The sequence below is a fragment of the Mustela nivalis genome (genome assembly GCF_964662115.1).
Source record: "Mustela nivalis genome assembly, chromosome: 8".
Taxonomy (NCBI): Eukaryota; Metazoa; Chordata; class Mammalia; order Carnivora; family Mustelidae; genus Mustela; species Mustela nivalis.
Genome location: NC_139027.1, coordinates 86,918,369 through 86,945,011, shown reverse-complemented (window position 1 = coordinate 86,945,011; position 26,643 = coordinate 86,918,369). Strand labels below are relative to the sequence as shown.

The window sequence follows — 26,643 nt, the reverse complement described above, 5'->3', positions numbered from 1 at the left end:
GACCACATACTGTCTCACAAATCAGGGCTCAACTGATACCAAAAGATTGAGAAATTATTCCCTGCATATTCTCAGATCACAATGCTTTGAAACTAGAGCTCAATCACAAGGAAAAGTTTGGAAGGAACTCAAACACCTGGAAGCTAAAGACCACCTTGCTTAAGAATCCTTGGATCAACCAGGAGATCAAAGAAGAACTGAAACAATTCATGTAAACCAATGAGAATGAAGACACTTTGGTCCAAAACCTATGGGATACAGCAAAGGCGGTCCTAAGGGGAAAATACATAGTCATCCAAGCCTCCCTCAAAAAAAATGGAAAAATCCGGAATACACCAGCTGTCTCTACACTTTAAAGAACTGGAGAATCAACAACAAATTAAGCCAACTCCACACACAAGAAGGGAAATAATCAATATAAGAGCAGAGATCAATGAGATAGGAACTAGAGGTACAGTAGAGTGCATCAATGAAACCAGAAGCTGGTTATTTGAAAGAATCAATAAGATTGGTGAACCACTGGCCACTCTAATCCAAAAGAAAAGAGAGAAGGCCCAAATTAATAAAAATATGAATGAAAAGGGAGAGATCACAACTAACACCAAGGAAATAGAAACAATCATCAGAAATTATTATCAACAGTTATATGCCAATAAGCTAAGCAACCTGGATGAAATGGATACATTCCTAGAAAACTATAAACTTCCAAAATTGGACCAGGAAAAAATTGACAACCTGAATAGACAGATATCTAGTAACGAGATTGAAGCAATGACCAAAACACCAACCAAAAAACAAGAGCCCAGGACCTGATGGATACCCTGGGGAATTCTACAAAACTTTCAAAGAAGAAATAACATCTATTCTCCTGAAGCTGTTTCAAAAAACTGAAGCAGAAGGAAAACTTCCAGACTCTTTTTATGAGGCCAGCATTACCCTGATCCCCAAACCAGGTAAAGACCCTAACTAAAGGAGAATTTCAGACCAATATCCCTGATGAATATGGATGCTAAGATTCTCTACAAGATCCTAGCAAACAGGTTCCAACAGCACATTAAAAAGATTATCTACCATGACCAGGTGGGATTCATCTCTGGGTTTTGTTTCAAGGATGGTTCAGCATTCACAAAACAACCAAGGTGATAGAACAAATCAATAAGAGAAGAGAGAAGAACCACATGGTCCTCTCAATTGATGCAGAAAAAGCATTTGACAAAATTCAGCATCCGTTCCCGATTAAAATGCTTCAAAGTATAGGGATAGAGGGAACATGCCTCAACTTCATAAAATCTATATATGAAAAACCCACAGCAAATATCATCCATAATGGGAAAAAGCTCACAGCCTTCCCGTTGATATCAGGAACATGACAAGGATGCCCACTCTCACCACTCTTGTTCAACATAGTATTAGAAGTCCCAGCTACAGCAATCAGACAACAAAGAGAAATAAGAGACATTCAAATTGGCAATGAAGAAGTCAAACTCTCTCTTTCACAGATATCATGATAGTTTATATGGAAAACCCAAAAGACACCACCCCAAAACTACTAGAACTCATACAGCAATTCAGTAATGTGGCAGGATACAAAATCAATGTACAGAAATCAGTTGCTTTCTTATACACTGACAATGAAAATACAGAAAGGGAAATTAGAGAATCTATTCCATTTACTATAGCACCAAGAGCCGTAAGATACCTAGGAATAAACCTAACCAAAGAGGTAAAGGATCTGTATTCGAGGAACTACAGAACACTCATGAAAGAAGTTGAAGACACAAAAAGATGGAAGACCATTCCATGCTCATGGATTAGAAGAACAAACATTGTTAAAATGTCTATACTGCCTAGAGCAATCTATACTTTCAATGCTATTCCAATCACAATTCTATTGGCATTTTCCAAAGAGCTGGAACAAACAATCTTAAAATTTGTATGTGATCAGAATAGCCCCCCAAATGTTAAGGAAATGTTGAAAAAGAAAAACAAAACTGGGGACATCACATTGCCTGATATCAAACTTTACTACAAAGTTGTGATTACCAAGACAGCATGGTACTGGTGTAAAAACAGATACATAGATCAATGGAACAGAGTAGAGAGCCCAGATATGGACCCTCATCTCTATGGTCAAATAATCTTCAACAAAGCAGGAAAAAATATCCAGTGGAGAAAAGACAGTCTCTTCAATAAATGGTGCTGGAAATACTGGACAGGCACGTGTAGAAGAATGAAACTCAACCATTCTCTTACACCATACACAAAGATCAACTCAAAATGGATAAAAGACCTCAATGTGAGGCAGGAATGCATCAGAATCCTGGAGGAGCACATAGGCAGTAACCTCTTCGACATTGGCCACAGCAACTTCTTTCAAGATTTGTCTCCAAAAGCAAAGGAAACAAATGTGGAAATGAACTTTTGGCACTTCATCAAGAGTAAAGGCTTCTGCACAGCAAAGGAAAGAATCAACAAAACAAAGAGGCAACCCACAGAATGGGAGAAGATATTCACCAATGACAGTATAGACAAAGGGCTGATATCCAAAATCTATAAAGAACTCCTCATACTCAATGCACACAAAACTGATAATCACATCAAAACATGGGCAGAAAACATGAACAGACAATTCTGCAAAGAAAACCTACAAATGGCTAACAAACACATGAAAAAACGTTCATCACCATTAGCCATCAGGGAGATTCAAATCAAAACCACATTGAGAAACAACTTATACCAGTTAGAATGGCTAAAATTAATTAACAATTAATGGCTAAAATAACGTGTGGTTGGAGAGGATGTGGAGAAAGGGGAAACCTCTTACACTGTTGGTGGAAATGCAAGTTGGTGCAGTCACTTTGGAAAACAGTGTGGAGATTCCTTCAGAAAGTAAAAATAGAGCATTCCTATGACCCTGCAATTGCACTACGGGGTATTTACCCCAAAGATATAGATGTAGTGGAAAAAAAAAGCTCCATGTGTACCTCAGTGTTTATAGCAGCAATGGCCACAGTTGCCAAACTGTGGAAAAAAACAAGATGCCTTTCAATGGATGAATGAATAAGGAAGATGTGGTCCATATACACAATGGGGTATTACGCCTCCATCACAGAGGATGAATACCCAATTTTTATATCAACATGGACAGGACTGGAAGAGATTATGCTGAGTGAAATATGTCAAGCAGAGAGAATCAATTATCATATGGTTTCACTTATTTGTGGAGCATAACAAATAACATGGAGGACATGGGGAGATGGAGAGGAGAAGGGAGTAGGGGGAAATTGGAGGGGGAGATGACCCATGAGAGACTATGGACTCTGAAAAACAACCTGAGTGTTTTGAAGGAGCTAAGGGTAGGAGATTGGGTGAGCCTGGTGGGGTATTATGGAGAGCAAGTATTGCGTGGAGCACTGGGTGTGGTGCATAAACAAAAGAAACTTAAGAAATTAAAAAAAAATTTAAAAATGTTTTTTCCTCATGTGAGAACTCTTTGGAGTAATTCTACTAACAATATTCATTTATACCATAGAGCTGTGCTAACTATAGTTATCATGTTGTACATTACATGCTCAGGACTTGTTTATTTTATAACAGGAAATTTGTACCTTTTGACTTCTCATCCAATTCTCTTCCCCCTCCCCCTGGTAATGACAAACCCAATCTCTCTTTCTATGAGTTTGTTTATTTGTGTTTAGATTTCACATACAAGCAAGATCATATAGTTTTTGTGTTTCCTATCTGACTTATTTCACTTAACATAATGCCTTCAAAGTCCACCCATGATGTCAAAATGGCAGAATTCTTTTATGACTGTATACTATTCTGTGAATATATATACTGTATATTCTTTATCCATTCATCTTTTGATGAATACTTAAGTTGTTTCTGTGCCTTGACTGTTGTCATAATGCTGCAAAACATGGGGGTGCAGATAGAATTTTGAATATATTTCTAGAAGTGGAACCATATGGTAGTTCTATTTTTAATTTTTTGAGGAATCTCCATACGATTTTCCACAGTGCTTGCATCAATTTACATTCCTACCAACAAATGTTCCCTTTTCTCCACATCAACACTGGGATTTGTTCTCTTGTCTTTTGTCTTTTTTCCTTTTTGATGATAGCCATTTTAATAGGTGTGATAGCCATTTTAATAGGTATGAGGTGATATCTCATTTGATTTGCATTTCCCTGATAATTAGCGATGTTGAGCACCATCATTTCATGTATCTGTTTACCATCTATAAATCTTTGGAAAAACGTCTATTGAGGTTCTTTGCCCATTTTAGTTGGATGATGATGATAATAATGATGATGATGGTGATGATGATTTGCCATTATTACTTGTTACATGGTTGTAGAAGGTCTTTGCAAATTTTGGATATTAAGCCCTTAGTAGACATATGGTTTGTGAATTTTTTTTTCCATTCTGTATTTTGTTTTTTCATTTTGTAGATTGTATCTTTTTGCTATGTAGAAGACTTAAGTTTGATGTAGTCCCACTTATTTATTTTTGATTTTGTGGCTTGTGCTTTAGGTATCATATCCCATAAATCTCATGTCAAGGAGATTTTTCCTTTGTTTTCTTCAAACAGTTTTACATCTATGGTCTTACAGTTAGGTCTTTAAACTGTTTGAAGTTAATTTCTATGAGTGACAAAATATAGGGGTCTAATTTCATTCATTTACAAGTACCATTTATTGAAGAAACTGTCTTTTTTTTTTTTTAATTGTATATTCTGGGCTCCCTTGTTATATATTGTATTTTCACAGGTTTATTTGTTGGCTTTCCCTTCTGTTCCATTGAAGTATGTGTCTTTTTTTTTTTTTATGCCAGTACCATACTGTTTTAATTACTACTACTTTATATTATATATAACTTATAATCAGGGAGTGTGATGCTTCCCATTTTGTTCTTTCTCAGGATTGCTTTGACTATTCAGGGTTGTTCATGGTTCCATATAAATTTTAATATTGTTTATTCTGTTTCTATAAAAAAAAAACCCACACTGGAATCTTGATAGGGATTGCATTAACTCTATAGATGCTGTTGAATAGTATGGACATTTTAATAATATTAATTCTTCTAAGCAATGAATATGAGTACCTTTCTATTTATTTGTGTCTTCTTTGATTTCTTTCACCAATGTCTTGTAGTTTTCAGCATAGAGATCTTTCATCTCCTTCAACTTATTCCTAAGTACTTTATTGTTTTCAATGGTATTGTAAATGGAAATCATTAAAATTTTTTTTCAGGTAATTTATTTTTGGTATATAGTGTATACTACTGATTTTTGTAGGTTAATTTTGTATCTTGCAACTTTACTGAATTAGTTGATTAGTAACCATTTTATGGTGAAATCTTTAGAATTTTCTTTATATAAAATCATATAATCTATAAGTGAATACTACTTTTTCCTTTTCAATTCTAATGCCTTTTATTTCTTTCTCTTGCCTGATCGTTTAAGGGAGGACTTCCAGTCCTATGTTGAAAAACAAGTGGTGAGAGTGAGCATCCTTGTCTTCTTCCTGTTCTTAGAGGAAGAGTTTTCAATCTTTCACCATCGATTATGATATTAGCTGTGGGCTTGCCATATATGACTTTTATCATGTTGAGGTGCTTTCCTTCTATAGCTAATTTGTTGAGAGTTTTTGTCATGAACAGATGTTAAATTTTGTCAAGTGCACCTGCTGAGATGATGATATTTTTTTTTCATTTTATTACTGTAGGGTATCACTTTGATTTATATATATTAAAACATCTTTGCATCCCAGGGATAAATCCCACTTGAACATGGTGAATGGTCTTCTAAGTGTGCTGCTGAGTTTGGTGTGCTAGTCTTTTAGTGAGAATTTTTGCATTTATATTTATTAGGGCTTTTGGTCTGTTTTGTTTTCTATTCTGATAGTCCTTTTCTGGCTTTGGTATGAGGGTAGTGCTGGCCTTGTAAAATGAGTTTGGAAATGTTCCCTCCTCTTCTATTTTTTTTTGTTTGCTTGTTTGTTTTGTTGTTTTGTTTTAGAAAAAAATTGAGAAGGATTGGGATTACCCTTTTTAATGTTTGGTAGAATTCACCAGTGAATCCTGGACTTTCCTTTGTTGGGAAGTGTTTGATTACTAATTTTTAAATAGAAACTTCAAAAAATAAATAAATACAAATTTTCTTATTATGAATGTTACTTGCTACTGATTTTTGGTAGTTATCTTTTATAAAGTTACCAAGTTCCCTTTTATTCTGTTTACAGAGAGAGACAGTGAGAGAGGGACACAAGCAGGGACAGTGGGAGAGGGAGAAGAAGGCTTCCTGCTGAGCAGGGAGCCTGATGCGTGGCTGGATCCCAGGACCCCGGAATCGTGATCTGAGCCAAAGGTAGATGCTTAATGATTGAGCCACTCAGGTGCCCCTTCCGTTTTACTCCTAACAAACACTTTTATTTTAAATTGTGAATTGGTTTCAAATTTCATCACATTATTTTATGCAGCTATGGGGATGATCGTATTTTTCTCCTTTACTCTGTTAACAGTATTAAATTTTCATTTCATAGGTTGACATTAGGAAGTCAACCTAATGTGAAAATAATATACAGAATGGAAGGATGAGGGAGTGAGAAAAGGCCAGGAGACCTTAGCTAACTTATTCAGCAACTAGAGGAGTTAACTGTGAGGCAGATCCAGGGCAAGACAACAGAGATGGGTATCACAGTAGTCTAGACAGTACAGGTCTCATCTAAATACCTTAAAATTCAGTATTTGTATTCTGAATTTTATAATAAACTACCTGGTGACCTAAGAAATTTTGAACTGTATTTTCAGCACCTTTCTCCAGTATCATGTGATAGAAGAATATGCACAATGTGGTTTTTTTTTTTATGTGAATAACTTCTCCTGAAATTTAATTTGGGGAGGCACTTAGAACCACCTGAAAATTCCTTGTCTGAAAAATGAGACACGTTGGAAGGAAATTTACTAGCTGGTTCCTGGGGATTGTTCACCAGGTTGTTAGCCTCAAGGCCTGGCTGTTCCAATCATCACCTGGGTCCTGGCCCCAGGGTGGCTTCTCATCCATCCCACTCCAGCTAATTCTTCCCCACCTCTACCCCAACTTCTCAGGCAGCAGAAGGCAAGCATAGCTCCTTTGGTCTCTAGGTCACAAGGATAGTCCTCAGCAACCAGCCTATGTGAATCTGTATAGAAATGTCTAGGCATGTTTGGTGCATAATTTTGAGATATTTAGTCTTTTGATACAGGAGCCTCCATTTGTACTCTTACCTAAACACTGAAATGTTAAAGGCAGGACTACAATCCAGGTAGAGACACATGCTCAGTTATAGATAGATGTCCAGACCCCTTCTGCAGAGGGCAAGCTTGAGATGCATGAACCATAAAGTCCCAGATCATATCTAGAACATTCATATGGATTTGGATGCTCACTCTGGGACCTCACTGGGCTAGTACTTCAGATGCTGCTGTTTGCTTAAACAAGAGCATGTCTGCTTCTGCTCTCATCTTGTCTGTTTGAAACTATTAAATGAAAGTGAATGTGCACATTACATTCCAGGATTCCAGGAACTACCTGGTGACCTAAGAAATTTTGAACTGTATTTTCAGCACCTTTCTCCAGTATCATGTGATAGAAGAATATGCACAATGTGTTGTTTTTTTTTTTTATGTGAATAACTTCTCCTGAAATTTAAATCAAAGCTTCACCCAAAAGGATAATCATGTTCCATTTCATAGCTTTGTCCACATAGAGATGAAAAAAGTACTTTAGATTTGTTTGTTTTTAAGAGGAAGTCAACCTAATGTGAAAATAATATACAGAATGGAAGGATGAGGGAGTGAGAAAAGGCCAGGAGACCTTAGCTAACTTATTCAGCAACTAGAGGAGTTAACTGTGAGGCAGATCCAGGGCAAGACAACAGAGATGGGTATCACAGTAGTCTAGACAGTACAGGTCTCATCTAAATACATTAAAATTCAGTATTTGTATTCTTTAGTACATTTTTATAGAATTATGAGAAGAAAAGGGTATAGTTCAGTGGATTTCAAAGTGAATGCCTCCGTGTAACTGACATACAGATCAAGAAACAGACTATTATCATTTTCAAAAGTCCACCTCTGCTCCTTTAAGTCACATCCTCTCTATCCTGTTGCCCCTACCCTCCCCCTGCCCAAATAACCACCATTATCTACTCTTTACACCATTGATTAGTTTGTTTGTGGTTTTGAATTAAAAATAGAGTAAATAGATGGTATATTTTGTGTCTACCTTCTTTCATTCAATTTGGGAGGTTCATCTATGCTCTATTTAGTTCTAATTTGTTCATTTTTATTTCTGACTATATTCCATGGTATGAATATATTGAAATGTAATTATTCAGTTCATGTCTGGATTTTTGGGTTGTTCTAGTTAATGTGTACTACAGATAGTGCTATAGCACTTTTATGAACAATCTAGTCCATTTATTTTAGTATATATATGTATTTATTTATGTTAACTTTATACATAGATGTGGATTTGGTGGGCTATAGGGCAGATGTATTTTCTATTTTATGAATTCCTGCCAATTTTCTATAACTTTCAATTTTCTATAATTTTCATTTTTAAAAAATATTTATAACAGTCATTTTATGTGTACTCCTCCCAGCAATGCCCAGGATTCTGGCTGCTCTATAGACTCACCAACTCTGGGTATTTTTCATCTATTACATTTGACTATTCTGGTGGGTGGAAAAGCTATTTGTGCTGTTTTAATTTGCATTTTCCTGAAGACAGATGAAGTTGAGCCACTTAACATATATTTATTGGCCATTTGGATACTCTCTATGGAGAAGAGGCTGTTTAAGTTCCCCCCGCCTCCTTTTGGGTTACAAAAAGGTTTATCTTTTTCTTATTGAATTATAAGAGCTCATTAAAAAAAATATATTCTGGGGACAGCTGAGTGACTCAGTCTCTTGGTTTTGGCTCAGGTCATGATCTCAGGATCTCGAGATTATCCTGTGAGTCTGCCTGTCCCTCTCCCTCCCCCTTCACCCCTTTTCCTGCTCTTTCTCTCAAATAAATAAAATCCATATATATATATATATGTATGTATATATATACATACATATATATATATATGTATATATATATATTCTGGATATGACATCTTTTGTTGTAGATATGTATTGCCCATGTTGTTTCCCACCCTATGGCTTGCTTTTTTCTTATCTTAACAGTGTCTTTTCAGATGAATAAAAGTTACTAATTTTAATGTAAACTAATTTATGATTATTTCTTTTATAATTAATGGTATTTTGTGTCCTGGGTGAGAAATCTTTGCCTAGGTCTTTTAAAGATCTCTGTCTTATTTTTCACATTTAGATCTAGAATTCATCTGGAATTGATTTTTGCATATGGTGTGAAATGGTGGTTCTGTAACTCACTCTCTCCATTCTCATAGTGTTATTAGATTTGGGTTCTTGGACCCAGCAATGGCAAAAACAAGGCTGGACCCCAAATTTAAAGGCACAGGCAAGGATTTATTGGGGTAATAACAGTTACAGCTACCAATAAAGGTAGCAGACTGGATCCTGGGACACTAACCAAGGAATTGTAAAGTTCTTAGGGGCCTAGGGAGTTTTAAATGTTTAAAGGAGCCAAGGGAGGAAAGGAGAGATGCTTAAGCAAGCAGGGCCAGGGAGTCCCAGAGAAGTAGGTTCACAGGTACAGTAGACAGAACATTTTTCTGCATACATCGTATGTCTCATTTGGATGTTAAGTCTCCACCTCTGGGTGTGTGTTTTAGCATTAAAATGAAGAGAAAAGTCTGTGAAAGGTCAAATTCTATGCCATCCTCTCCCACCTGTTTCAACTGATCTGGTTTTGATCCTTGGTCCGTGCTCTGCTCTGCAAGAATAACTCTAGCAGTCATCAGGACTGCCCTTTAGTGCACAGGGGTTTGTTCCCAAGGTCTTAGACTGTCTCAGTAGGCTATATACATATATATTTTTTAAATAATTTTTTGTTATGTTAGTTTAGTCACTGTACAGTAACTCATTCATTTTTTTCTTTTCTTTTCAGTGTAACAGTATTCATTGTTTTTGTACTACACCCAGTGCTCCATGCAGTATGTGCCCTCCCTAATACCCACCACCTGGTTCCCCCAACCTCCCACCCCCTGCCCCTAAAAAACCCTCAGATTGTTTTTCAGAGTCCATAGTCTCTCATGGTTCACCTCCCCTTCCAATTTCCCTCAACTCCCTTCTCCTCTCCATTTCCCCATGTCTTCCATGCTGTTTGTTATGCTCCACAAATAAGTGAAACCATATGATAATTGATTCTCTCTGCTTGACTTATTTCACTCAGCATAATCTCTTCCAGTCCCATCCATGTTGCTACAAAAGTTGGGTACCCATCCTTTCTGATGGAGGCATAATACTCCATAGTGTATATGGACCACATCTTCCTTATCCATTCATCCATTGAAGGGCATCTTGGTTCTTGCCACAGTTTGGCAACTGTGGCCATTGCTGCTATAAACATTGGGGTACAGATGGCCCTTCTTTTCACTACATCTGTATCTTTGGGGTAAATACCCAGTAGTGCAATTGCAGGGTCACAGGGAAGCTCTATTTTTAATTTCCTGAGGAATCTCCACACTGTTTTCCAAAGTGGCTGCACCAACTTGCATTCCCACCAACAATGTAAGAGGGTTCCCCTTCCTCCACATCCTCTCCAACACACATTGTTTCCTGTCTTGCTAATTTTGGCCATTCTAACTGGTGTAGGTGGTATCTCAATGTAGTTTTAATTTGAATCACCCTGATGGCTAGGATGATGAACATTTTTTCATGTGTCTGATAACCATTTGTATGTCTTCATGGGAGAAGTGTCTGTTCATGTCTTCTCCCATTTTCTGACATTTTTTGACATTTTGATTATCTGTTTGGTGTGTGGTGAGTTTGAGGAGTTCTTTATAGATCCTGGATATCAACCTTTTGTCTGTATTGTCACTTGCAAATATCTTCTCCCATTCCATGGGTTGCCTCTTTGTTTTGTTGATGGTTTCCTTTGCTGTGCAGAAGCTTTTGATCTTGATGAAGTCCCAAAAGTTCACTTTCACTTTTGTTTCCTTTGCCTTTGGAGACCTATCTTGAAAGAAGTTGCTGTGGCTGATATCAAAGAGGTTACTGCCTATGTTTTCCTCTAGGATTCTGATGGATTCCTTTCTCATGTTGAGTTCTTTTATCCATTTTGAGTTTATCTTTGTGTATGGTGTAAGAGAATGGTCGAATTTCATTCTTCTACATATAGCTGTCCAGTTTCCCCAGCACCATTTATTGAAAAGACTTTTTTCCATTGTATATTTTTTCCTGTTTTGTCGAAGATTATTTGACCATAGAGTTGAGGGTCCATATCTGGGCTCTCTACTCTGTTCCACTGGTCTATGTGTCTGTTTTTTTTTTTTTTTTTCTAAAAGATTTTATGTATTTATTTGACAGACAGAGATCACAAGTAGGCAGAGAGGCAGGCAGAGAGAGAGAGAGAGAGAGGAGGAAGCAGGCTCTCCACAGAGCAGACAGTCCGATGCGGGGCTCGATCCCAGGACCTTGGGATCATGACCTGAGCCGAAGGCAGAGGCTTTAACCCACTGAGCCACCCAGGCGCCCCTATGTGTCTGTTTTTATGCCAGTACCATGCTGTCTTGGTGATCACAACTTTGTAGTAAAGCTTGAAATCAGATAATGTGATGCCACCAGTTTTATTTTTGTTTTTCAACATTTTCTTAGCAATTTGGGGTCTCTTCTGATTCCATACAAATTTTAGGATTATTTGCTCCAGCTCTTTGAAAAATACTGGTGGAATTTTGATCAGAATGGCATTAAAAGTATAGACAGTATAAACATTTTGACAATGTTTATTCTTCTGATCCAAGAGCACGGAATGGTCTTCCATCTTTTTGTGTCTTCTTCAATTTCTTTGATGAGTGTTCTGTAGTTGCTCGAGTACAGATCCTTTACCTCTTTGGTTAGGTTTATTCCTAGGCTTCTTATGGTTCTTGGTTCTATAGTAAATGGAATCGATTCTCTAATTTCCCTTTCTGTATTTTCATTATTAATGTATAAGAAAGCCACTGATTTTTGTACATTGATTTTGTATTCTACTACATTACTGAATAGCTATATGAGTTCTAGTAGTTTGGGGGTGGAGTCTTTTGAGTTTTCCATATAAATAATCATGTCATCTGCGAAGAGAGAGAGTTTGACTTCTTCATTGCCAATTTGGATACCTTTTCTTTCTCTTTGTTTTCTGATTGCTGTTGCTAGGACTTCTAACACTATGTTGAACAAGAGTGGTGAGAGTGGGCATCCTTGTCGTGTTCCTGATCTCAATGGGAAGGCTGTGAGCTTTTCCCCATTGAGGATGATACTTACTGTGCGTCTTTCATAGATAGATTTTATGAAGTTCAGGAATGTTCCCTCTATCCCTATACTTTGAAGTGTTTTAATCAGGAACGGATGCTGGATTTTGTCAAATGCTTTTTTCTGCATCAATTGAGGGGACCATGTGGTTCTTCTCTCTTCTCATATTAATTTGTTCTATCACATTGATTGATTTGTGAATGTTGAACCATCCTTGTAACCGAGGGATGAATCTCACTTGGTCATGGTGGATAATCTTTTTAATGTGCTGTTGGAACCTGTTTGCTAGGATCTTGTTGAAAATCTTAGCATCCATATATTGGTCTGAAATTCTCCTTCTTGGTAGGGTCTTCACCTGGTTTGGGGATCAGGGTAATGCTGGCCTCATAAAAAGAGTCTGGAAGTTTTCCTTCTGCTTCAGTTTTTTGAAACAGCTTCAGGAGAATAGGTGTTATTTCTTCTTTGAAAGTTTGGTAGAATTCCCCAGGGTATCCATCAGGTCCTGGGCTCTTATTTTTTGGGAGGTATTTTGATCTTTGCTTCAGTCTTGTTACTAGATATCTGTCTGTTCAGGTTGTTGATTTCTTCCTGGTCCAATTTTGGAAGTTTATAGTTTTCTAGGAATGCATCCATTTCATCCAGGTTGCTTAGCTTATTGGCATATAACTGTTGATAATAATTTCTGATGATTGTTTCTATTTCTTTGGTGTTAGTTGTGATCTCTCCCTTGAAAGGATCTCCCTTGAAAGGGGGAGATCACAACTAACACCAAGGAAATAATTCATAATTCATAATTTTATTAATTGGGGCCTTCTCTCTTTTCTTTTGGATTAGTGTGGCCAATGATTTATTGATCTTACTGATTCTTTCAAATAACCAGCTTCTAGTTTCATTGATACTTTCTACTGTATCTCTGGTTTCTACCTCACTGATCTCTGCTCTAATATTGATTATTTCCCTTCTTATGTGTGGAGCTGGTTTGATTATTTATTTATTTGTTTATTTGATTCTCCAGTTCTTTAAGGTGTAGAGACAGCTGGTGTATTCTGGATTTTTATTTTTATTTTTATTTTTATTTTTTTTTGAGGGAGGCTTGGATGGCTATGTATTTCCCCCTTAGGACTGTCTTTGCTTTATCCCATAGATTTTGGACCAACATGTCTTCATTCTCATTGGTTTCCATGAATTGTTTCAGTTCTTCTTTGATCTCCTGGTTGATTCAAGCATTCTTAAGCAAGGTGGTTTTTAGCTTCCAGGTGTTTGAGTTCCTTCCAAATTTATCCTCCTTGTGATTGAGCTCCCAGTTCAAAGCATTGTGATCTGAGAATGTGCAGGGAATAATCTCAGTCTTTTGGTATCAGTTGATTCCTGATTTGTCACCCAGTATGTGGTCTATTCCATGTGTACTCAAGAAGAATGAGTATTTTGTTGTTTTAGGGTGGAATGAGGTCCATCTGGTCCAATGTGTCATTCAATGCTCTTGTTTCTTTATTGATTTTCTGCTTCGATGATCTGTCTATTTCTGAGAGAGGCATGTTAACATCTCCTACTATTAATGTATTTATATCAATATGATGCTTTATCTTGATTAATAGTGTTCTTATGTAATTGGCTGCTCCCATATTGGGGGTGTAGATATTTACAATTGTTAGATCATCTTGGTGGATAGTCCCTTTAAGAATGATGTAGTGTCCTTCTGTATCTCTGACTACAGCCTTCAGTTTAAAATCTAATTTATCTGATATGAGAATCGCTACCTTGGACTTCTTTTGAGGCCCATTGGCATGAAAGAAGCTTCTCCATCCCTTCACTTTCAGTCTGGGTGTATCTTTAGGTTCAAAATGGGTCTCTTGTAGACAACATATGAATGGGTCCTGTCGTTTTATCCAATCTGCAGCCCTGTTTTGTTTTATGGGCACATTTAGGCCATTCACATTGAGGGTGGTTATTGATAGATACATTTTTATGAACATTGTGCTACCTTTGAAGTCTTTCTTTCTGTAGATTGTCTCTATATTTCTGTTCAATGATATTTTTAGGATTTTTTTCTCTTTTATAGAACCCCCCTTAATATTTCCAGCAGTGTTGGCTTGGTGGTTGCATAGTCTTTTAAGCCTTGCCAGTCTTGGAAACTCTTTATCTCTCCATCCATTTTGAATGTCAGTCTTGCTGGATGAAGTATTCTTGGCGGCATATTCTTCTCATTTAGTGCCCTGAGTATATCTTGCCAACCCTTTCTGGCTTGCCAGGTCTCTGTGGACAGGTCAGATGTTATTCTGATGAGCTTTACTCATACATAAGGAGTTTCTTTGTCCTAGCTGCCTTCAGGAGGGTCTGCCTATAATTATAATTCTTCATTCTTACTATTAGGTGTCTTGAGGATTTTCAAGAATCTATAATCTTGGGGGGAAACCATTCTGCCTCTAGTACATGAATGCTGGTTCCATTTGTGAGGTTGGGAAAATTTTCATGGACAACTTGTTCCACCATATCTTCTAGACTTCTTTCTTTCTCCTCCCCTTCAGGGATTCCAATAATTCTGATGTTAGAATGTTTCATGGCATCATTTATTTCCCTGATTCTGCTTCTAAGCTGTCTGTTCCAGGCTTCCTCCTGATCCTTTCTCTCTATTTGTTTGTCCTCCAGATCACTAATTCTATCTTCTGTCTCAGTTACCCTAGCTTTGAGAGAATTTAGATTAGATTGGAACTCATTGAGAGCATTGTGAACCTCAGCCCTGGTGGCTTTCAGTTCTGCCCTAACCAATTCTGTTTGGTCATCCATGGCTTTCTCCAACCGAGCTATTGCCTGGATAATTATTACCCTGAATTTCCTCTCCCTCATATTGTCTATGTGGATAGTCATTAGCTCTGTTGCAGAAGGCCCATCCTCTGTATTCTTCTTCTGTTGGGCATTCCTCCTCTTAGTCATTTTGGTGAGAGATGACTGAACAGATGTAGCTGGATGTATCGACCATGGTGCAGTCAAGGTGCACCCTGGAACGCTTCTGAGCAATCAGGATTCCCCACCCAAATGAGAGAAAGAAGAGAAGAAAAAGAAAAAAAGAGAGAGGGGGGGGGAAAGGGAAGATAAAAGAGAAGATTCAGCCCAAATGGGCCCCAAGGTAAGATTTATGAAGTATACCAACAAAAACAGACAAACAAAAAGACTGATACAAGTATATGACAAGAGAAAAAAATATATATATCTAAAAGCAAAAAAAGGAAGAACCTCGTCAAAAAGAACCCCAAGTATAAGATTTATATACTATCAGGACTAACAGAAATACACAGAAACACTGGCGGAAGAAAAAGATCGGAGAGTGGTTATAAATTCTCAGTGTGGGTGAGGAAGGTTATTTTGATTCTTCCTGAATGTATCTTGATATCTTTGTTAAAGGAATCAATTTTCCTAAGATAAAGGGGGATTAAAAACTGGTTTACCTATAGGGTTAGCATTGATTGGGGAAAGGGGATTACCTTGAAGTTTAACTCTATATGAATATTAGAAAATAAAAATAAAAAAAGAATAAACTAGACTAAACTAAACTAAAATTTAAAAAAATTTTTTTTAAATAGGAAAGCAAAAGAAAAACACGGGTGTATGTATCAAAAAGTTCAGATTATAAGGTTATTATGGAATTTGATGTACTGCACCTCTCACTGTGATGGTAAATAAGTTTAAAAAATTATCTATATAACAAAAAATGAACCAGAATAGTAGGAATGAGTTAAAAGTAAAAGTTGTATCTATGAAGTAGTGGTGCATGTTCTCTTGTCATCTTTTTTTTTTTTTTCTTTCCTGGTTGGTTTTCTGGGGGAGGGGCCTGCCATATGGGTTTTCAGTCAATGATGTTCCCTGCGTTAAGTCCTCCTGTCCCCCTCAAGGGGGTGGGCTATGAGGAAATTGGTTTTTCAGGCTTTTGTTCTCTGGAGGTTTTTATGTTTGTTCATTTGTTTTCTATGGCCTTGACAGCTTTTGATGGTTTTTGGAGGTTTAGAGGAAAGCAAACTGCATCCCGACCTCCCTCTCAGAGAGAAGCCTCAGTCTGTTCCCCTCTGGGTTTCCAGAGCAGGTTCCAAGTCGTGGAACGCAGGAGATCCTGCATCCACAGGGACCACTGGCAGAGCAGGTTCCGAGTCACAGTCCCTGTGGACGCAGGATCTCCTGCTTGTACCCAAAACCATGACAGCGGCGGCGGCTGTCTGGGCAGCTCCAGACCGCCAGAGAGATTCCAAGCAGCAATCGCACACTGAGATTTTCCTGCTGGCCTGGGCTGGGAGTGCCTGGTCTTTCCGCGTCCAAGAGCACCAGGCTAGGGCCTGTGTGCACCTCTCTCAGGGGAGGGTGTGGGGCATGCGTGTCTCAGGCTCTGATAGTGCGGCCAGACATTTTGCTGTCGGGGAGTCTCCCAACCCCTCACAGGAGCCAACCCCACGCATTCTTGGGTGTGCTGGTGGCTCAGGGACCAAGACCTGGTTTCTCCACCACACTCTCTCTGGCTCAGCACCAAGGGAGGCTGACCTGGGTTTGGGGACTTAAGCCCCTGTCCCTATCTGCCCCAATTCCCAAAACTTCCCCCCATGATCCTCTGCTCTTTTTGAGTGCTTTCAACCAGACTCCAAGTTAATGCTGGTCCTCAATCACAGGGCACTCTCTCATATTCGGGTAATACTTTCCAATCAGTCGCCTCTGGTGGCTTCCTCTCCCTTTTGTTTATCTTCCGAGATCAGTCCGCTTTACCTGCCTATTGGAGTCTTCTGCCCCTGTAGAGATCCAGATGTGTATAATTCTGATCTCAGGCTGATTTCATGGGTGATCAGAGTTCTTTGGTAGGTAATCAGCTCACTTTAGGGTACAGGTTGAAATGGCACCTCCTCCTACTTCCCTGCCATCTTGTTTCCACCTATATATATATTTTTTAACCTCAAACAAATCTCTGTTACACATTGGTGGGATTTCCTAGTTGGGCAATTCCAGGGAGACTGTTGGAGAATGACAAATGATAAATTCTTATCCAATAATGCTTTAGCAGAACTATTTGATTTGATTAGATTGCTTATTATAGGTAAACCTGTAATTTATAACTGAACAGTGCACAGCTGTACTGGACAATGCAGGAGAGTCATGAGTGCCCTCTGGATGAACACTTAATGAGGTATAAGAGCCTGGAGACACTGAAATTGAACACCTTCCTTGAGCTGGTTTGCTACTGCACAGAAAGTGCTTGTCTCTCACTCCCAAACAAAATATCTCCCAACAAAGAGAAACGGATCTTTACGATATAGCTTCTAATTCTTAATTAGACATCTATCCTGCCCAGAGAAATTTGCACTTTTGATGCCATCCCTATTAAAATACCATTGGCATTTTTCAAAGAGCTGGGACAAAAAAACTTTAAAATTTGTATAGAACCAGAAAAGACCCTGAATTGCCAAGGGAATGATGGAAAAGAAAAAAAAAAAAAAAAGCTGGGGGGTATCACATTCCTGACTTCAAACTATATTACAAAGCTGTGATCACCAAGACAGTATGGTATCGGCACAAAAACTGACACATAGATAAATGGAACAGAATAGAGACTATGGACCCTCAGCTCTGGGGTCAATTAATCTTTGACAAACCAGGAAAAAATACCCAATGGAAAAAAAGACAGTCTCTTCAATAAGTCTTTCCAAGCAGAGAAAGACAATTATCATATAATTTCATTCATATGTGGAACATAAGTAAGAGCATGGAGGACCATAGGGGAAGGAAGGGAAATCCAAAGGGGAAGAATCAGAGAGAGAGATGAACCATAAGAGTTTGTGGACACAGGAAAAATCTGGGGGTTTCAGAAGGGAGGAGGGTGGGGGAGGAGATAACAGGGTGATGGGTATTGAAGAGGGCACATGCTGTGATGAGCACTGGGTGTTATACTTAACTAATAAATCATTGAACACTATATCAAAAACTAATTATGTGCTATACAGTGGCTAACTGAACATAATAATAATAATAATAAAAAAAGGAGGACTGGCCATTTGAAACTAAAGCCTGAAGTATATCCTCTTTCTGCTAAGCATATGAAGAGGAGTCAGAGAGTTGCAAAACATTTTTAGAAATGTTTCTAAATATTTTTAGAATTTAGAAAACTTTTAGAAATAGAAATAGAAATAGAAAATTTCTATTTTTAGAAATAAGAAATAGAAATAAATGTATTTAATTGCTCTTGTTCCTTCTGAAAATCTTTGCAAACCACTGCTGACCAACTGACCTAAAGAAAAAAAATTCCCAAGTATCATGGAGGAGCAGCTCACCAGGAGGGTGTGGAAACTTCCCTGGGTCAGAGGCCACAGTGAAAGCGTAAGGTTCATGGACCATAGGTGTTGGAGAGATCTTGAGGTTCTTGCATGCAAATTCATCATTTCACTCTCTAGAAACTGTGATCCAGGGATATTAAACACTGTGTCTCAGGTCATAGAGGAGAGCTGAGATAAGACCTTGATTCCATGACTCACAGTAAGGTCAGTGATCATTTTACATTGCCGGTTCTCAAATTGTGGTGCCTTGACCAGCAGCATCAGCATTATGTGGAAACTGGTTAGAAATGCACATTCTTATGTTTGACCTCAGACCTGCTGAATCAGGATCTTTTGGAGTCAGGTGTAGAAATCTGTGTTAAAACAACCTTCTCCCCCAAGACATTCTAATGGATGATTAAGTTTGAGAAACACTACTATTATGTTAGGCTCATCATGTTTCTAAGATGATTATGTGCATTTCTGCTCAGTGAGGCAAGCATGCAAGAAAAACCTGAGGATAAGGATGTGTACAAAAAGAAGAGAAAAACAGGGGTATTTTGATATTAACCAAGACAGACTGATATACACATACACATGAACTTTTATTTTTTTTTCCTCACAACATATATGTATTTGTTTTTTCATTTTGAGGAATCATTACTTTAAAAGCTGCTCCTTTGTGATTTATTACAAGTATAGCCTCAGTTTCAGCATTATTATCTGGGTGCAGTAATGGACTATGAGCTCTTCCAACATGTAAATATAAATACACTAGAGACAGAAGGAAGTGTGTATGTGTGTGTGTGTGTGTGTGTGTGTTTGTGTGTGTATTTGTGTATGTATGCTATATTTATGTCTGGTCCATTTTGTTAATTTTCTTTAAAAATATTATAACAAAAAACTAATATGAAAGTGCCAAGAAATGTATGTTTCACAGCAAAGCCAAAATCTCTGGAATACTTAAACCATGCTACATGGAGCTGTCAATTTCTTCCCCCCATAGTGTCTGAGGGGGACACATGAAAGATATGGAGTTTAATATAATGCCTTTTCATGAGTCTGTCTGGACAGATCTTTCTTACTTGTCATCAAACCCTATATAAATGCTTGGTGATATTTTAACTCTTAGAGTGTTTTGATGATCTAGGACAGAACTTTATAGTAAAAGTATTGAATAGGCTTCAAAGAGTCTTAAAACAAAAGAATGAAATAGTTGAATTATTTTTGGAAAAATTTGAGATGAACAGGCTTAAGGCATTGATGAACCTTGAAAAAAATATAAGTGAGTCAGATTACCTTAGGTTCTGACTGGACTTGAAGGGGCTATAATTTCTATGTGAATGTCTTTACAATTCTGTTGTCATGAGATGCCATTTTTATCTTAAATTGGAGTCTTAATCTTAAAGGAGGATTAAGGATGTGAATCATTGAATTATGGGAAGGGTTACACATGTAGGGGCCTCTTTTATGTTCTCACACTTTGGTAGTCCTTACTTTTATTCTTGGTTATCTCATGGTCATCAATATTATCATAGCTGATATTTACTGAACATTAGGGATGGGCCCGGCATGGTAATGAGTTCTCATGGGCCAACTTTTGTAATCCTCACCAGAACCTTAAAGGTAAGTACTACCATTGCCTGTTTTACAGATGAAGGAACTTAAGTAAGAAGTTGAGTAATCTGCTCAGGGTTACACAGCTCGTAAGAGATTGAGTGAGGACAGAAATCCAGGTATTTGTATCCAGAGGCTACCCTCTTACCCTCTGTATAATGCTGCTTTTCATCCTGACATGTTAAATTATAGGGGTTATTATTTTCTCCATACAGATGAGAATAACTTGGCTCCGAGAGAGAAAGAAACCTGCTAAGGTCACAGGGCCAGCCAGTGGCCAGATGGGTGTGTGTGTGCTATTTGCACTTCCCACATTGCCTTCTGCAGTGCCTCCCACACATTGTCAGGTGTCTTGTGTCTTTTGTATTTTGCTTTTGGTGCCAGCGTGTGATACTTTTCACATTTGTTGAAGAACCAGACAGGTTTCTGATATTCTTTGTCAAGTGAAGAAATTGAGAATGTGGTTGAATTTCATGGATTTTCTTATTCTCATTCTTACAACATGGTAACTAGACTATTTAATACTATCTCTTGTTGCTATTCATGTAATTTATCAATATAATGGATCAGATGATCAAGAACTCTGTCAAGTATATAATGATAGCGGAGGAGAGTTGTGGCAACCAGTATGGCCAAGTGGCACAGTTTCCTTCTGCTGTCTTTACTAGGTGAAGGCAAACTACTTCTAATTTATTATGACTTGCTGGGATTAAAAAAAAAAAAAAGTATATACCAAATCAATATCTGTATAACAGGTGCCAGGGGTTTTCTTGGTTTCCTTAATAAACACATTTGTGATCATAAACATATAAATTATTATTTATAAAAACTCACCATCACTCTAGAAGTACTAGTGGGTGTCACCATTCTTGCATTTTTAATATCTTTTATAGTAACACTAAAGCCTGCTACTCAGAAATGCAGTATTACTTTTGGTTTACCATTTTGTCCAGAGAAGGAGCAGATGGTTTTAGGGGCTTTCACTTGGTCCTTCCTACCACACTAGTCCTTACTCTAGAGACCAGGGGGTCCGTGTGGGAACTATGCCAGTTCTAAGCGTAATTATTCTAATTTACACATTCAGAAATGAGGGAAATGAGCCCAGGGTGGGTCTGGGAGCTCACAGAACACTCTACAAGCCCTACTATAATCATTTGATCACCATGGCATTTGTGTCCCCTGGGAGTCATGTCCATTCTGAGTTAATACTTGTTACCCTGAAGATCTGGGCATCTCTCCTCCCATAGTCTCCCTTTTACATGGCTGCAAGCTTCTCTGAAAAAGAACTGGGGAAGATTTATGGTATGTTTTGGGTCCATTCCTAATGGTTCCCTGACTATCTCCTCACTCAAGGGCCTGAGGGTATGTGAACTGACATACGTCTAGAATCTGGGTGTGGATTCATACCAACACTTCAGTGTTTTGTTTTGTTTTGTTTTGATCATCAGACATAGTGATTTTTGGATTATATTAACCAAGACATACCTTAGGAAATCACCCATCTATTTCATTAATAAGGAACCAATAATAAATCTGACACATTTCCAAGTGTAAATATACCCTGACTGCTACGGCTTTTCTGTGGTATAATATGTTAATTGGGCCAACTTTGTCTCCAATAGTTTAGCCTTACAACTGGGTCTCTGCACCTGGGCTATAATTATTCCCATTGAAATTAGAACACCCCAGTCAATAGCAAAATCTCTCACGATTATCTCAAGGCTCCATAGGACAGCAATACAGAGAGGTTCAGGGATGCTGAGGCCCCTTATCAATGTGACTGTTTTTGATTTGTCATGGGTTAAGGTTAGGAAGTAGCTACAAATCTTGTGCATTAGAGGTCCACTCCAACATCTCCATCTATTTTAGCTTCCATTTTCCTATAATTACAATATACCAGAGAAGTTTACATGTCTCGATTCATCGTTTGCTGGTCACTATTGGAACCAGGCTTCAACTAATCAAATAAACAGAAACATTCCCTGCTAGGTATGCTAACCCAACAGTGCACTCTTTGATCTAACACTGTTAGAATATATTCTATAATGCTTCTTATATGTATATAAGAATACATGTTATATGAGATTTATATGATATAGATATAAGGTAATATAATATACATAATATTTTTAATATAGTAGACATTCCTATTATAAGAGTATATATAAGCATATTGCATATATATTATTATACATAATACTTATTGATATAAATTAACAAGACCTTCCACTTCCAGGAGGAGTGATTAGACCCTGAGAAATTAGCACTAAAATAAAATTGCTGAAAACCTAGAGCAAAGGGACACAGAGAATTGCTGTAAGAACTGAAGCCATGGGAGAAGGACTACCTCATGACAGCTATAGTTGTGAAAAGGTATAGCTACTTCCAGAGTACAGGACAGATAGGGAATAAATACCTGATTTCTCTCTCTTTTGTCTTCTGACCCTTGGGTGATGTCATTCACTGTCTTAAACCTCCTGGAAACAAATCAGCAAGGGAGACCTGATAATGTCCTCTGTGGGTTACTCCTAGGATATAGAGCAGGATAGGAAAGGTTAGAGAACATTTAGAAAGGAACAATGCAAATGGAAAATGAAGAATGAATGAAGAATTGCAAATTGCAGTTCTTAAAAAAAGCCCTAAAGTCAATATAAAATGTCCTGGGGTGCCTGGATGCCTCAGGGTTTAAGGGTCTGATGCAGGTCGTGATCTCAGGGTTGTAATATGGAGTCCCACGTGGGGGTCCTTGCTGGGTGTGGAGTCTGCTTGGGATTCTTTCTCCCTCTCCACTTACCCTTTCCTCCCTGCCCCCCGCTTGGACACACTCGCTCTCTAAAATAAATAAATAAGTAAATAAATAAGTAAATGCAAATAAAACATCCTGAGTTTAAATTTTGGAGTCTCATAAATTATAATTCTCATTGGTAAAACATGAAAAATCTTTGGAATTTGTCAAAGACTTGTAAAGTTGTTCTCTGACCAAGGAAGATCCTTATTGCTTAATAGCCATAACTGAAGGTAGGATAGGTTATCCTGGGGTTGTAAACTTTCCAATCTACCCCCTGATACACTGGGAAGATGTTTATCTGGCATTTTCAGCCATTTCCCGTTTTTGACATCTCACTGGGATGGCAAAATAAAGACACACATCAAGGGAATAATTTCCACCTGCACACTTTCATTATTTCTTCTACTTCTTTAAATCCATGCCTGATGAAATTCACATTCTGGATTTTCATTCAGTTTTCATCCTTCATCAAATTATGATTAAGAGTTGTCTGCTTGGGGCCTGGGTGGCTCAGTGGGTTGAGCCTCTGCCTTCCGCTCAGGTCATGATCTCAGGGTACTGGGATCAAGCACCACATCGGGCTCTCTGCTCAGCAGAGAACCTGCTTCCCCCTCTCTCTCTGCCTGCTTCTCTGCCTGCTTGTGATCTCTGTCTGTCAAATAAGTAAATAAAATAAAAAAAAAAAAAGAATTATCTGCTTGTTAATGGTATTGGAAGCTTAAGTTTATTTGAAAGCTCTAGTGTGCATAAGCCCTCAAGCCTAAGGAACTTCTAAACTTTATAAAAATTATTGCTGGCATCTTCCCGTCTCTGCTGTGTAACACCAGGCAGCGCTCCACTAATACTTCATCCATACAAGGTCTTGATCCCATAGCTCTTTGGACAGCCCCAGACATAAAAAATGTGTTGTATCCATAGTATTATTAAATCTATAGATCTTATCTATACTGATACATATATTTGATATGAAACTGATATCATACAAATTAGAAATATTTTTTCTCTGATTTATTATCCAAACATAGTTCACTTAATCTAAAATGTGATGTTTAATGATTTCATAGTGCTTCATTGCTTTAATTAGTTATAATTTGCTAATCAATTCTTTTTTTTTAAGATTGTAAATAATATTACAACAAATTCCTGAATTTTAGAATACAATTCTATGTATTTGGAATAATTCATTACTGAGTATTTACTGAGTTAAAAGGATTGTTTGGATTATTTTTTTTAAGTTGTATATTTTAGATATAAAAGAAACGTCATTGGTTGTTTTCTCTGCATTCATCACGGATACTTTTTTATGCACTGGACATGCATCATGTCAGAAGGTTTGAAAATCTGAAGGATTAGTCTGGACAGAACATTTTCTTTTTCTTTTTTTGACAGGTGTGGTTGACTTCTCAAGCCTGTCTCTCTGCTTCATTGAATGGAAAAGCCTGTTATGTTTGACTGCATCCCTTTTGAAGTTTCAAATGGTCACAGCCTACAAGACAGAGTGACAAAAGGCCATCAATCAACATAAATAGATTCTCAGCCCACATTTGGTCTGGTCTGGTCTTGGATTGGTGAGGTCCTCAGAATGTAAATCTGTCTTTTGCATTGAGATGGTTAATCCAGAAATAGCAGGTCATCATGCATAATGGGGTCTCTGACATCAAGTGCGTTTTTTAAAACCTGAAATACATGTATGCAAATTGAATTTTCAGAGCATTCTGTTTCTTCCTAGCAAGGCTGTTCATTAATTAGTAGGTCAATATCGTTCTTGAAAGCATTGGTTTTCAATGGCCATAGACCAATCTCTGTGTGCCTCCTGGTAGGAAGAAATGAAGCAGAACTCGGTTATTAATTCTGTTGTTGTTTTTTAGATTATTACGTTTGAACATCTGAAGACTGACCTGAAGAATCAGCTTTAAAATCAGTGCCAAAAAAGAGTCTCCAGCTGGACTTAAGTTTAAGCAATTTGGAAGACTCTTAAGCAGCTTTCATCTTGGACGAATGTAAAGGAAAACATGACCTTTCCCGCATGCAATACTACCCATTCCTTCTGGGAGAAAATGTCTTTAGTAAGTGGTATAGGAGAGGGCATGCATGATCCTATAAGTGCCTTACTGAACTTTCCTAGATGTTTCCTCCAAGCTGTCTGACAGAAGCGCTTTTATTCTGACTGACATTTCTTTTCTAAAAGAAGTAGCTCTGAGACAGAAGTTCTCTCGCCCTTCCTCCCTCCCTTCCCCTGTCCCCCCTCCCCAATATCCTCTCTCTACTTCTTCCTTTCCTTTTCCTATTCTACTTGAAATTTGGAAAATATAGAAAGCCATAAAGATGGATATTATCAAAAGCATCTGGAATCATATTTCATAGAAAGAATGCTTTATATTTGGAGTGAAAATGAGTGTGGGTATATGGGTGTATGCAGAGTCATGTGTGGACACATACAACTACACACACACATATGTATGAATACACAATTAGCCCAAATGGCCAGCATTAACTTTTGGTGTCTTAAGAAAAAAGAAGTAGGTTATTCTTAACTTATAGTTCAAGATAGAGCCAATGGGAAATGCTAGTGTCATTTATAAAAATGGCTTTTCTGAAAATATATTTCCATAGAGTGACATAGTCTCCTTCACATTTTGAGAGGGGGGTGAATGGGTAGGTAGTCAACATTTCTCCATCAAAGGATTGTTTTGTGTCATCTTTGATGTTCCTTCTCCTCTGTTCCCTCCATCCTGCAGTGGGCAGGTGTCTCTAGCTGTGGAAAATGTTCCAATAGGGCAATTGAGAAACGTGGGGTTAGAGTTGAGGATGTTTAAAATGTGTTTAAGCATACACATTGATTCAGAAACTTCACTTGGAAGCATTTAAAATGTCTTCAGGCACAATGGCAGGCTCTGAGCACTGTAATGGCCCAAAGGAGCATCTGTGAGGACAGGGAAGATCCCACAATAAAGAATGCCGCTGCCAACAGGAAATGCTCTGCTACCACCATCTGCCCCCTCACCTTCAAGGGACACTCCGCTGGCCAGATGGGCAGAGCTGTCTGCATAAGGAGAGGGTAAAGAAGCCAGTTGTATATACAGAGCATCAGAGGTTAAAATGCGGTAGTTCCTACCCTGCTCTTACTCTGGGCTCACTATATTCTTATTTCTCTGTAAATATGAGCCAGAGGGAAACTACCTGTACCAGGGCTCACAAAGTGAAATTACTTCCAGAGCTGTTACTATTTTCTCTCAGCAGATGGCACTGTTTTGAATGATTAGGATTTGGTTGAGTTTGGAAAAGTGGAATAGAGCAGTTCTTTAAATGAGGATTTCGTTGTCATGAATTCCAAAGCTTTGTTACTAAAGATGAAATAGTATAAGAGAATAAAGACTAGAGAATGTTTACCAGGTCCTAGATCAGCATTATCCCATGGAAATATAATGTGAGTCACAGATGTTTCTGAAGTTTCTAATAAAAAAAGGAAAATAAGTGAAATTTACTTTAATAAAATATTTTATTTAACCCAATTGATACAATATATTAAAATATCAGAATGCAATAACC

General features: G+C 37.8%; 1 long non-coding RNA gene across 1 annotated transcript in view; it reads left to right on the top strand.

Moving 5' to 3' along the window:
• The window catches only part of LOC309871325, a 56,885-nt gene extending 31,567 nt beyond the window's left edge, over positions 1-25,318 (top strand). Inside the window, exons 2-3 of the long non-coding RNA XR_014315209.1 lie at positions 24,484-24,662; positions 24,963-25,318. This is a non-coding gene — a long non-coding RNA (uncharacterized lncRNA). The remainder of the gene's footprint in view (positions 1-24,483; positions 24,663-24,962) is intronic.
• Positions 25,319-26,643: the final 1,325 nt, after the last annotated feature.